This window comes from Rhinolophus sinicus, linkage group LG07, assembly GCF_036562045.2.
Source record: "Rhinolophus sinicus isolate RSC01 linkage group LG07, ASM3656204v1, whole genome shotgun sequence".
NCBI lineage: Eukaryota > Metazoa > Chordata > Mammalia > Chiroptera > Rhinolophidae > Rhinolophus > Rhinolophus sinicus.
In genome coordinates, this window is record NC_133757.1 from 31,965,871 (window position 1) to 31,980,188 (window position 14,318).

Below are 14,318 nucleotides of genomic sequence, written 5' to 3' on the forward strand. Positions count from 1 at the left end.
AACAAAACAAAACAAAACAAAACAAAACAAAAACCCTGAAACCGGGAGAGAATTTCTCCTCTGTTTGAGTTGCCAGTAAAGGCAACTCAAGTTAGTGTTCCTTTCCCCCAATGTTGAATTGAATTTTATTAAAACAATTTTTTTCAGGTTTTATACACTGAAGCCCTGAGCCAGTCGAGGCTGTGCCATAAAATCTGTCTGAAAGTCCAAGTTAATGGTCTTGTCAGAATCAGTCCATGATTAAATGACCGAAACTTCCGTAGTGATCAAGCTCATGCCCTACTCCTCCCAACACTAGTTATCTTCCAGGAGACTCCAGGCCTTCATGTAAATGGCCTTGTGGTTTATCTGCCCTCCCAGTTTCACAGACATGCCTGAAAATATAGAAATCTCATTTTGACACCAATCAATACCTCTTAGCTATGTTAATCAACATGTGATGGTTCTATTTTTAAAGAAAATGTAAAATTGTTTTATTTTACTCGTAGAATAAAGTTACCAAAACCTAAAATAAGTTGTTAAATTTAAAAACTTAGAAGTTTTGGGAAATATTTTAAGCATTATTGCAAAACAATGTACATTATTGCAAAACAATGTACAAGTTAACAGAATCTACTTATGTTTATGTTTAGGCACGTGGAAACCTACAGAATTTTAAAATGACAATTGTGCAATATTGTGGTTGCTGGGATTATAGAAGGTATACTTTTTTTAGGTGAGTTAATTTCTGAAAACACAAATATTCATGCCCTACATTCACTTTAGAAAATTCTAGAAAATTCAAGAATATACAGTACTCTTCCATTAACATCAGATTTTTCTAGAAATTTATCCATTTCTTCTAGGTTATCTAATTTGTTGAAACATAATGGTTCATAGTAATTTCTCATAATCCTCTTTGTATTTCTGTGATATCAGTTGTAATGTCTCCTCTTTCATTTATGATTTATTTTTATTTGAGCCATCTCTCTTTTTTTCTTAGTCTAGATAAAAGTTTCTCTATTTTGTTTATCTTTTCAAAATATGAGCTCTTACTTTCATCAATCTTTTCTATTGAATTTATCATAAAAAAAGTGTTAAAATGTTGTGAAGTTAAGACACTTAACATTTTCAGTTTTGAAAATGTGTCTTGACATTTTCATTTTTGGTTTCTGGGTTTTCTGAGGTGTTTTTTTTTTCTGACAGATTTTCTTTAATTCCTGTTTATAAAAATGTATTCTATATTTTCACAAATTTTTTCATTTAGAACTCTGGACGATTTAAATTTTGCTTCTCAGTATTGAATCTGGATTATTGTTTTCTAAGTAATGACTTAATTTTACCAGTATCACTTATATAGCCTTTGCTGATTACACTGCTATGAACGTCACCTTTAAAAAATCTTGACGTGCCAGAGAGCTTACGTGATTTTTCTCGAGCATGCTTCTCAACAGGGAGTGATTTTGTATCCCAGAGGACTTTTGGCAATGTCTGGAGACATTTTGGTTGTCACCACTAGGGGAATGCTACTGGCATCTAGTGGCAGAGGCGAGGGATGCTGCTAAACATCTATGTACAATGCATAGTATAGATACCAAAACTGAACTTACTGAACCAAAATGTCAGGAATGCTGAGGTTGAGAAATCTTGGCTTCAGTCATCACAATATATAGATATAGGTCTGAAAAACAAATCCTACCTAGAGAAGGTATATGCACATTTAAAAAAAAAATCAGTATTTAAAATTATTGGCTTTTTCTATCTGTTGATAAAACCTTTGCCTATGAGCTTGTCATCATGATTTAATTAACAGCTGTCTGTTTTTCAGGTGAGAAAAAATGTGACCTTTCCTCATTGTCATTTCTATGAGATGCTCCCTATTCTCCACAAATGAAATATTTTAATTTTACCAACTGTAGAACACACTGTTTGATCCTCTGGACAACAGATACATATACTCATTGCGTAATTTTCTTCAAAGCACTGGTTTTAATAAGACCAGGTAGGGACAAAGTTTTCAAACTTGACTTTACCTCTCATATCCAAGAAAATGTTGACTGGGGATCATCTGATGATGCTGATTTCAGTTCCACCCCAGACCCACTGAAGCAGAGTCTCCAGGTTTGGGGCCCAGGAATTTATATTTTTACCAGGTGAACCAAGTGGCTCTGAGGAAGAGCTGGGTTTGGAGGCCATGGCCTTGCAGCACTTACAGACATCCTGTCTGCAGGGCGAGAAGCTCTAATCCCTGTAAAGCTAATTGTTTCAGCTTGGCCCCTTTCCTGGAGAGGAATTTGGTCACAGACAGTGAAATAAGCCTGGAGCTTTTAGGGTTAAAGTTTGCCCTGTATCCACCAGCATAAAAAAAAAAATGTAGTAAAATGATGATTTATAATAACCACAACCTCTTTGAGGTTTTAAAAATGTATAAGGAGAAACTATAGGGGTTGAAGAAACAAAACATACAGGTTACTAATTTCTGCAACTGTTAATGATGCTGTATGTTGGTTCAGTTTTCTTTGATCTCAATGTGGACGTAAGCATCAATTAAGTATCATAAAAATGGGTTGCATTTAACAAACAAATATAGCAAAGCCTAGAGAATAGGATGACGTGGGTTTGGGCTGCATGATGCCAAGTGGAAAACGCTGTCAATCACTTAATGCCACCCATAGAGGTATTTTGCAAATACTCTGATAAACTGAACTTTCCATGTTTTATCGAGATGTTTAACATCCAGGTCACTTAAATCCAGAATAACAGAGGTATGAAAACAGCAGTAAACGGCCTCAACTTCCAAAATTGCTTCAATATCAGCAAAATAATTTTCTTAAGTACACTTAACAGTTAGGGGAAAAAAAGGTTATTTGGGAGTCTTTAGATCATGGCATTCCCAATTGATTAGCTTTAAATAGATTCATTATCTTTATCATCAAAATGGTTTCACAAAGGATGTGCCAAAAAAGAAAGAAAATTTGAAATCAATTGACGAAAATTGAATATATGCCTACAAATCGTGAAGGAAGATATTTGTGATGAAAGAATTAGTCAAAAAAAAAAAAAGAAAAATCAGAGGGCCAGCTAGACATAGCTCCTCTCTAGTGGAGTGCATGTTTGGTGAAAGAAAGGGAAGAACAGAAATCAGAGTGTCTCTGAGGTCCCTTCTCACCCTAGGGACTTGTTGATATCTGTATATCAATTTGTCATTTGCATGATGTGAAACCTGGCTGGAAATGTGACTGTGGGCCAAGGAGGAATATTTCTTCAAGTGCACATTACTCAAAGAGGAAAATTAGGGCACCAAATAGTCCTGAATTGAGTATAAAATCACGACTCCTTCTGAGGCCTAACTCTAGAGTTCACGGTTTCTGGAGCAGGGAATTTGGCTAGTGAGGGCAGGCTTATAGAAATTTGAGAACAGAATTAGGAAGAGGGCCTTAGAATTTTTACACCTATTATAAACCAGCTGGAGAAGTGTAAATGTTGAATTTAAAACAACCTAAGAGTTGCGAGTCAATTTATGTCGATAAATAGACCTAATATTAATCTGATACAGAGTTAATTTATCCAAGAAGGTAGATAAGTAATTTAGGAGCTACCTAAGTCAATTCCCTTGTTCCCAAACATATTTCTTCTCCTAATTATGAAATATGTATTTTGTTTTGACATAAGGCCTGAGACTCTACTGATAAAAAAAGAATTGGTTAATAAGGCATTCAAGTGAAGTGGAAGGCACGTTGGCGTAGGAGTGAGGGTCTAGGGTCCCTTGCTAGCAAGATGCGTGACTGTAGGGAGGTCCCTTCTCCCATCCAGGTCTTGGAATCTGTAAAATTCAGTTGGAACCAGATTCGTAATTTTGAAGCAGTATTTTGTAGAAGCCTCGTTTCTGTAGAAGGGTTCCAAGTAGTCTGCCAAAGTATGAATTAAATTTTGTTTTCAAGTATAATTGTACCTATTTAAATGACTTTATTTCACATGTAATCTCAAATGTATATGTTGTATTATCAAGCTAGCAGCTTAGAGCAAAACTTCCTCTGCTGTCCTGTATAATTGAAGAGAAATGAAATACTTCAGCAACAATTATGACTTCAACTACTTTTCTGTGCAGATTTTATCATATCATATAGTCAACACAACAGAGCATAAATGTGTAAGTCAAGACTGATAGAGCCAGAGCACTGTTGCGTGTAATAATTTCTAATCTGGGGGTCATCAAAGTAGCTTCATCCTTATCACTTTACTTCATAATGGGTCAAAGTTATAAATTTGAGTTTTATATGATAAACATGTATTAACCATCTATTTAATTATTTTATATATTTGGAATCTTGTTGAATATTTTTTTTGGAAAAGATTTGTTACCTATAAAATGTTTTTAAATCACTGGGCAAGATGGTTTTTATAATCTCTCTCTCCTCTGACACTATATCTGGGTCCCCTTAAAAAAATTAGAAAATATCTACTTACGTTGTCACCCTTTCAGATGTTGAAAATTTTGATGTAAGTAGTAGAGAAATGGCTGGAGATTATTTTAGGCCTGGAGCACTTGAGGGGAAGTCAGGCTTGGGTGGATTCAAATTTAGGGTTTAGGGTCAGACAGAGAGCAGCATGAAGCACCACAAAACTTTATGAAAGGAGAGGGGAACTAAATCATGGGAGGGGTCACCAAAGGCACAAAAGTCACAGAGACTATAATTTCCCTGGCCAGGATTTCCCTTCTGGGGTGCAGCAGTGCATGGTTGTTCAACTCTGATTTTGGAAATAATTGAATTTATAGGAGACTAATATACTGAGGTTGACAAAGACCTGACAGATAAGCTAGTTTATTTTACAGATAAAACAGGCCCAGAAGATATTTAACTGAGAAATCCAAAGCACTAATTTGAAAAGGCAGATGCACCCCTACGTTCATTGGCACATTATTTACAATAGCCAAGATATGGAAACAACCGAAGTGTCCATCAATAGGTAATTAGATAATGAAGATGTGGTACATATATAGAGTGGAATGGTACTTGGCCATAAAAAAGAATGAAATCTTGCCATTTGCAACAACATGGATGAACCTAGAGGGTATTATGCTATGTGAAATAAGTCAGACAGAAAAATACAAATACTATATGATTTCACTTACATGTGGAACCTAAAAAATGAAATAAACAAACAAAACAGAAACAAACTCATTGATACAGAGAACATTTTGAGGGTTGCCAGATTGGGGGTGGGTGGGTGAAAAAGGGGAAGCGATTAAGAAGTACAAATTGCCAGTTATAAAAACAGTCACAGAGATGTAAAGTACAGCATAGGGAATATAGTCAATGATACTGTAATAACTATGTGTGATGCCAGGTGGGTACTAGGCTTATCAGGTGATTACACCGTAAGTTATATAAATGCTAATCACTATGTTGTACACCTGAAACTAATAATATTGTATGCCAACTTCATTGAAAAATTAAAAGAAAAAAGAAAAACAGGCTCAGAAGAAAGAAACAACTTGCCCAAATGTTTAAGATCAGCTTCAGCATGATCGAGGCTAAGGCAACAAGGGGCAGCAGGGAATAAAGAGTAGAAAGAAAGTAGAATCAATAGAGGCCCTTCTATAGCTTTATTAGCATCCAGGGGACATCCTAGCAACAACTGTTTAAAAGAGTTAAATGCTAAGTGTCTCTAATCAAAAATTGCCTCTCCTTTTCATGCATTCTTACTTTTGGGATTCTCTCCATTTCCAGAACATAGCAGCAGGTCACCTACCTCACCTTGTCACTAATGCTGACATATGACATTATTTCCAGAAGATTATCCCCGAGTGTTCCTGCCATGAACTGTTTATTTGATTGTCTGTGATACGCCTGGTAAATCTTTCCAACAGGGAGTATGCAGCCGATTGTTAAACATATTATTACAAACAAACAAAATAGATAAAAATAACCAACAAAATATCCAGAAACTTTATAAACAATTTAAAACAATGCCCTTAAATATGCGGAAGAAAAAAAAAACACTTTTTTTTTTCCTGCTCTTTCCAAGCTGTAATATACCTAATGAAGGATAGAAAAACTGAGGATCATAAAAGACTCCAGCTGTCACTGTGTTTCTTTAAATTTTTTCCCAGGGCCATTAAAGGGGCAAGCATGAGGATGTGTAGGTTTATTTATAGAGCCCGGAAATGCCAGGTGAAGCTTCCAGCCACAGGCGATACCTAGCATAGAATCCTGCCTACAAGACACTATAGAGAATAGTAAAATCTGACAGACCTGGGTTCAAAAGCTCAACTTTGTCATTCACCAGCTATAAGCCCTTGGACAATTTGCTGATTTTTCCTTTTCTTACCTACAAATGGATACTAATAATTATACCTTCCTTGTAGCATTGCTGTGTAGCTTAAGTAAAATATATGTGTGAGGTGCATAGCATCGTGCCTGCCACCTAAGGTAGAAGCTGCTTAATGTGTGGTTGCTATTTAGTGTCCCTATTCCTATTGTTAGAATTACCATCAATATGTAGGCTGGAGGTAGAGAAGACCAAAAACAAAGCTGGAAATTGTATACCTCATATTTCAGTTAAAATGCACAAGAAACCTGCAACAGGCAATCCTGACAACAGACCATGCCCTTTAGTAGTTCTTGTTTGCAGGTGTGGTTAGGCAAAGCTGCCTGGCTGGGTGCTGGGCTGCTCTGACCACGATGGGTTTTGCCACGGCAACACTTAGCAAGAGAGTAATTTGGAAGTTCTCCATCTAACAATCTGTGTAGTCAGCCAAAGAAGAAATTTCCTTTAAGGCTACACGATGTGATTGTCTTTATTGATTAAACTATCGAATCTATTGTCGGCTGAGCATGTACCATGAGACTTTTCTGAAATAGGCAAAGGCTGAAAAGACCTTTCCCATTTTGCCATAATGAGGAATGTCCATCCGCTCCACGTTTTGCAAACACTGATACTAGAAGAGTTTATGCATTCATCTAAACACCCCTAGATAAAATTAGCCTCCCTTTTTTCCCCTTTAAGAAGTTAGTCCATTTCCAGAACACCTCTTTCTGCCTTCTTCTTTCTCCAACCGGTGGTCAAGTCAAGGGGAAGGCAAATATATTTTCTTGCTTAGCAAATATGAAATAAAAAGATTCTTCTCTTTCTTTTCTGAAATAAGTTACTAACACTTATTTCCCCTTTTCTTTTATTCACTCAAATTTGCAATTAAATCCCTTTAAAAATGTTCTTTTTTTTTTCCAGTGTAAACTCTCTGATGGGAAATTTGGCAATATGTATAAAAAATTCAATATTCTTAATTCAGAAATTTATTTCTAGAAGCCATCAGTGCTGAACAAAATTATTTCTAAGGAACAGAGTGGAAAACTAGAAACAGCAAAAATAGCCATTGAAAAAAAATGGCTTGATTTGGTTCATCCTGACACAGTCATTAAAAATATATTATAGACATATATTACATGTAATGAAAAAACATTCATAATATATGGGGAAAATGAAAGCGACTAAACAGTATTTATTGAATATTTTTAAAGTTATAAATGGACATGGATAGAAATGGACCAGAGCGAAATCTATCAAAATATTAACCAAGTAGTTTTCTCTGAGTGGAGAGGACATTGTTTATAATTTTCTTTGAGAGCTTCTATTTTCTAAAATGTCTATAAAAAAACAGATTTTACTTTTGCAATTGAACAAAAACAAAATAAACCTTTTTATTTAACTTATGAGAACATTCTCAAGCCCATTTTAATTGAAAAGAAAGGCAGTGCAATTTAGGAGCAGAAAGAACCATAGCTATGACCTACCTCAGTGCACAGTTCATTTTCTGAAGGTGGGCTGATTCAGGAATGTGTGTCCTCGGCTCAGATGCTATTGTATAAATGGAGGTCAAAGTAGAGGAGGAAGCTGGACACCGACCACACAGAGCTTCCCTATAATCAGTCATCATCTTAGCAACTAGCTTCACTGCCTCGGGTCTAAATTCTTCAGCAGTTGCTTTCTGCTACCATTTCCCCTAATGACCCACTCAAGTTTATTAGGCCGTGTTTCCCAAACGTAGGCTATACACCCACCAGTGGGGCTATGGAAGATTTTAGCTAATACATGGCATGGTAGTAAATAACACTGAATCACATGAGAGTTAGTCTCTGTATTAGTTTCCTATTGCCACTGTAACAAATTACCACAAACTTTGTGGCTTGAAATGCCACAAATGAGAGATGAGTTTATTCTCTCATAGTTCTGAAAATCAGAAATCTAAGATCAAGTTGATGGTAGGGCTGCATTCTTTCTGGAGACTTGAGGGGGAACATCTGTTTTCTTGCCTTTTCTGGATTCTAGAGGCTGCCTACATTCTTTGACGTGTAGAGCATCACTTCACCTTCTGGGTGCTTCATTGTCATATCTCCTTTTTCTGACTTTGACCTTGCCTCCCTTTTATAAAGACCCTTGTCAATACATTGGGCCCACCCAGATAATCCAGAATCAACTCCCCACCTCAAGTTTCTTAATCACCTTAACTTAATTACATCTGGAAAAACTCTCTTTTGTCATATAAGGTCATATAGCCACAGGTTTCTGGGATTAGGACGTGGACATCTTTGGGGTCCATAATTCATCCCACCATAGCCTCCCTATTAAATGTCTTTCAACCTCTGAGTGCATCAAGGAGAAAGTCTAACTTTCATTTATATTTCTGTTTCCAGAATTGCTAATTCTCCCTTTCAAATTAAGAGAACAAATTTAACACACGGTAGGCAGTTCTAAAACTCAAGTGCTGTGACTAGTCTATTTTATTATCACTTATGTGGGTTTTGTTATTATGTTTATGGTTATCTTCAACTTTTGGCAAATAATACTTTTCTTCCCAATTACAGTAGCTACAGAAAGTTTCTTTTAAAAGGGGACTTTTAATCCCTTTTTAATAAGGACTTTTAATAGGCAAATTGAGATTTTTAAATAAGCGGTATTATAAATGGCATGCAGATATGGCAAACGTTGTGAATGAAGAATGTGAATGACTAAAGTTTGGGAAATATTGCCTTAGAACACCACCCTGCTTACAATTGGGGAAGAAGCAGGATGTTCAGGGACGTTTCTGCTCCCGGCTTAGCTCTGCACGAGGCCTCCCTTGAAGAACTGACACGATTTCCTACCTGCCCCTTCGGGCAGTGGGTTCTGTGCATGAGTAGAAGGGTGAACCATCAAGACAGGGAGAAAGGCGTTGCTTCTCATTCATGACGACTGCAAGTCACCAATGGAAAACCTATGGGATGCCATTTACTGGGCATCAGAAATGTGCGAATCTGCTTGCAGACTTGCTGAGAGGCAAAGTGAGTCCATGCCCTGAAGTGGTCTCTCTCTGGGAGACAACTAGACATCAGGGCATTGTAAGGTAGGAAAAGGCTAGGTCCATAGGGAAAAGGATGATACAGTGCCACAGAGTTCAAACAGGGAGCTGTTCCTATCAGCTTGAAGGTAGAGAGGAATGGTTGAGGCTGGAATAGACGGAGCATGGGGAGGATCAAGGAACTATTTACAGTGAAGGTAAATTTTAATTCAGGGACTTTACTAGGAATTTCCCCAAGCATTTAGGGTGGGAGCTTCATCACTGCCTACAATTTAGGTTTTCCCTTGATGGCATCCTCACTCCACATTAGGAAGGTTTCCTGAGTACCAACTACTTGCCAGACTTGTGCAATAATGTGCTGATACAAAACTAGATTTTAGGGCCGGCCCAGTGGCTCAGGCGGTTAGAGCTCCATGTTCCTAACTCCGAAGGCTGCAGGTTCGATTCCCACATGGGCCAGTGGGCTCTCAACCACAAGGTTGCCAGTTCAACTCCTCGAGTCCCGCAAGGGATGGTGGGCTCCACCCCCTGCAACTAAGATTGAACATGGCACCTTGAGCTGAGCTGCCACTGAACTCCCAGATGGCTCAGTTTGTTGGAGCACGTCCTCTCAACCACAAGGTTGCCAGTTCAATTCCTCGACTCCCGCAAGGGATGGTGGGCTCCACCCCCTGCAACTAAGATTGAACATGGCACCTTGAGCTGAGCTGCCACTGAACTCCCAGATGGCTCAGTTTGTTGGAGCACGTCCTCTCAACCACAAGGTTGCCAGTTCAATTCCTCGACTCCCGCAAGGGATGGTGGGCTGCGCCCCCTGCAACTAGAAACGGCAATTGGACCTGGAGCTGAGCTACGCCCTCCGCAGCTAAGACTGAAAGGACAACTTGAAGCTGAACAGCACCCTCCACAACTAAGATGGAAAGGATAACAACTTGACTTGGAAAAAAGTCCTGGAAGCACACACTGTTCCCCAATAAAGTCCTGTTCTCCTTCCCCAATAAAATCTTTAAAAAATAGTGTTTCAATTCATTAAAAAAAAAACCCAAAAAACTAGATTTTAATTTTCTCACTGTTAGATGATATTTTAGATGATTGGTCTTCTCTTAACAAAAGATTTAAAAAGATTTTTCTTTACCTTTGATGTAATCTGCCGAGGATGCAAAAACTCTATGTCTTATCAAATATTTCCTGTACTTCACATTGTCTTTCTCGGGTCTTTCATTAGTTAGAAACACTAAGTCTTTTCAATATTAAAAGAGCTAAGGTATTTGTTTGTTTTTCTGTTTGTCTAAACAGACGATTGTAAGAGATACTTTGGGCCTCCGTGTGGTTTTCAGGCTGTTGACATAGATTTTGATTTAGTCTATTTACTTTAAGTCTGTACTAATTTCCGGTCTTATCCACTGTATAGAGACCTAAGAATTCTCTAACAAGCAGGAGTTTTCCTGACTAGACAATCTATCCTGGGCTTCCTACTGGGAGACAAAACAAAGAAATGTTACAAGCACAGGATTTGGATTGAAAAACTCTGGAATCAAGACTCAAATTTGCTTCTAATTCTTAAATATTTGACCTGAGCTAGTATTTAAGTTTCCTGAGCCTCAGTGTTCTTCTACAAAATAGATAAGCATAGTACCTGTAGCACAGATACAGACAAGGATAAATGACTTACACTATGTCTTTAACAAAAGCTACATAAGTTAATAAGTGCAAAATAAGTGCTAAATAATGTTAGTTATTTAAATTACTAGCCTCACAGAGTTGAAATTCACCATCATACCGCGTTTCCCAAAAAATCTGACCTAGCCGGACCATCAGCTCTAATGCATCTTTTGGAGCAAAAATTAATATAAGACCCAGTCTCATTTTACTATAATATAAGACTGGGTATAATATAATATAATATAATATAATATAATATAATATAATATAATATAATATAATAAACATATACTGGGTCTTATATTAATTTTTGCTCCAAAAGACGCATTAGAGCTGATGGTCCCACTAGGTCTTATTTTGGGGGAAACACGGTAGTTTAAACTCAATATGTAAATCATAAGGGTAGGAATCATGTTTTACTTCTTTCATACCATAGCTCCAGCCTCTAACATATAAGAGATGCAGGGTAAAAATTCTAAATTAATGACTTGTAACTTTGAAGAGTTGTTCAAATACTTCTTTGGCAGGGATTACAAAGACCACTTATCACTAAGGAGACCTCCAACATCCCAAGTCCTGCACAAAGTAGGCTTACGGTTGAACAGAAAAATGATTCCATGTTACAGTTTTCTCCCTTCTAGAAGCTGCCAATATTCAGAATCCTGAACATGTAGTACAAAATCACACCAAATATATTAAATTGATATAACTGATGAGAGTGATGGTGATGTACCACGAGACTCCTACTGAAAATAACTTATAAATTAAAAAAGAATATTTTTAAGAAAGAGCAATAAAAACAAGAAAATCCCATTTATTAAGAAATGCAATGTTGTGATTTAATCTCAATTATACTCCAGTTTAAGGCAAACAGTGTGGACAAATCCTGTCAAAGAGAATGAGAAAGATGCGTGGGAACATTTAAGTATACAAATCTTTTTTGAATAAAAGATGTGTATCTGGTTAAGAAAGCAAAGGCAAATGTAACTGGAAAAGCAGGTGAAATCAAATTATGGGAAACTCTGAAGGATAGATGGAGGATTTAGGATTTGATGGAATAAAATAAAAAGCAGAGAGTCAATGTAAATTCTGGTAGAGTGGAATTTTGTGTTGAAAATACCCTTTAAAAAGTAATAGGGAAGATGGGTCAGTGGAAAGGCTTGTAATTAAATATATTAGGGAGGAAGCAATAAAGCTTTTTTTAGGAAATTAATGTAGAAATACTACATTGGATCAGCATTCTGAAAATATAGTTCTAACCTTATTTTACACTCTACCTCATACACCTTGGACAAGTCACTTAAATTCTCTATGACTGTGCTTACTCCTATCTAAAGTCAGAGGGTTGGATTCCATCACAGTTTCCTGCAACATACTGATGGCAAGATAGACAATTTTAAATGGAATATAGAACAACTTAAACACTTCAAGTTATGTATTCATAGTAGTAGTAGTAGTAGTAGTAGTAATAGTAGTGGTATTTTACAATTACCTTCTTTACGTAAAGTTATACTGGCTACGCATAGCAGATGATACAAATTTTAAAAAGAATCTTTTTTTTTTTTTTGCTTCTAACCATGAGAAAATAGCAATGTCTGGAATTATCATCTTAACATAAAAACTAGAAAACTGGAACCAAATTCATAAGCAACAGTTTTCAGACACTGGTGATCCGGAAGCACTGTGATCACTAACAGGAAGAAAACAAGTACGGGGAGCCCCCTGGAAACCTTAGTGTTCTGCCTACCAGCAATTTCCATATTATAGCAAAGGTAGAGGAACCCAAAGAAAGGTCAGCGGTTTAGTTGACGTAAGGAGACAGACACTGGAATACAGGGAGGATAAGGAAAATAAAATCTGTGGGCCAGAATAACAAAGAGGAGCAGTCAAGAGAAAGAGCTTCTGAAATGTGGAAAGGCATCCCCAGAGCCTATGGCTAAATAATAATCTACCAATGCAAAGGGTAAAATTCCACAAGAGTAGACAAAGTAAGACGTTCAGAAAAAAACAACTGCCAAAGAACCCTAAGTAAAACATTTCTAGAGTATACATAGGGATTAATTTAAGTTCCCACCAACCAGCAGGAAGAGACCTTTCTGAACACATGGGAACTCACTAGAGACTGCAGAAAATGCATACCTCAGTAGTAGGGCAAAACTTCCTCAGAGGCGAGAGTACTCTAGACCTGCGCTTGGGACATTAAAAAAAGCCTCAAAACAACCAAACACAGCTGCAAGTAAATTAACTGACTGCCTCAAATTTTCCAACTCTATTTAAAAAAACACAATAAAATTCATCACTCAGTAATGCAAAAGTCAATGTGTGGCATCCAACAAATATTTTTAAAGCATCCATGAAAATATAACCCTTAAACAAGAGAAAGTCAATTAATAGAACTCACAAAGAACAGAGATAATTAAGTAAGCAGAAAGTATGTTAAGCTAGATATTAAAATATGCTTATGATGTTAGAGGACTTAAAGAAAAACATGAAAATAAGGAGGAGAGATACCCAAAAAAGACCTAAGTGGGATTTCTAGAAATGAAGAGTACAGTATCCACAATAAAAAATGCATCAGATATAGTCACAACACATTAGACAGTGCAAAAAAAAAAAAATTTGTCAATGTAAAGCCATAGGAACAGAAACTATCTCAAATGAAGCACACAGAGAAAAACACAGGGGAAAAAGACAGACTCCGTGATTTGTGAGGCAATAGCATGTGATCTAACACACATGTAACTAGAGACCCAGAAAAAGTAAAGGCACAGAAGATATTTGAAGAAATTATGAACAAAAATTTGATGAAAACTATATATCCACAGACCCAAGAAACCTGTAGAGTTCCAAGTAAGATACATACAAAACCACAATAAGAATCACCCAAATCAAATTGCTGAAAATCATTGATAAAAAGAAAATTTAAAAAGGTACCTTAAGTATCAAGAAAGAGATAAGAAATTACATACTTACTAAAAATTGTGTATGCCAAAAAGCCAATGAACAACATTTTTAAAGCACTGAAAGAATAACAACAAAATATGAAGCAGATCAATCTAAAATTCTATTGTCAGAAAAAAATATCTTTCAGAAATGAAGGCAAAAATACCTTCACTAATCAGCCCATCTAAAGATTCTAGGAGCCTCTCAAACCTTTTCTATGTGCACTTTTCTCCCTCCCTCCTGTGGGAGAAGTCTCAGGATTGTGTGTTTTTCTTAATCATCACCAATCATCAGGGAAATGGAAATCAAAATCACGGTGAGAGGTGAGATATGACCTCACACCCGTTAGGATGACTATTATTAAAAAATCAAAAGACAAGTGTTGGCAAGGATG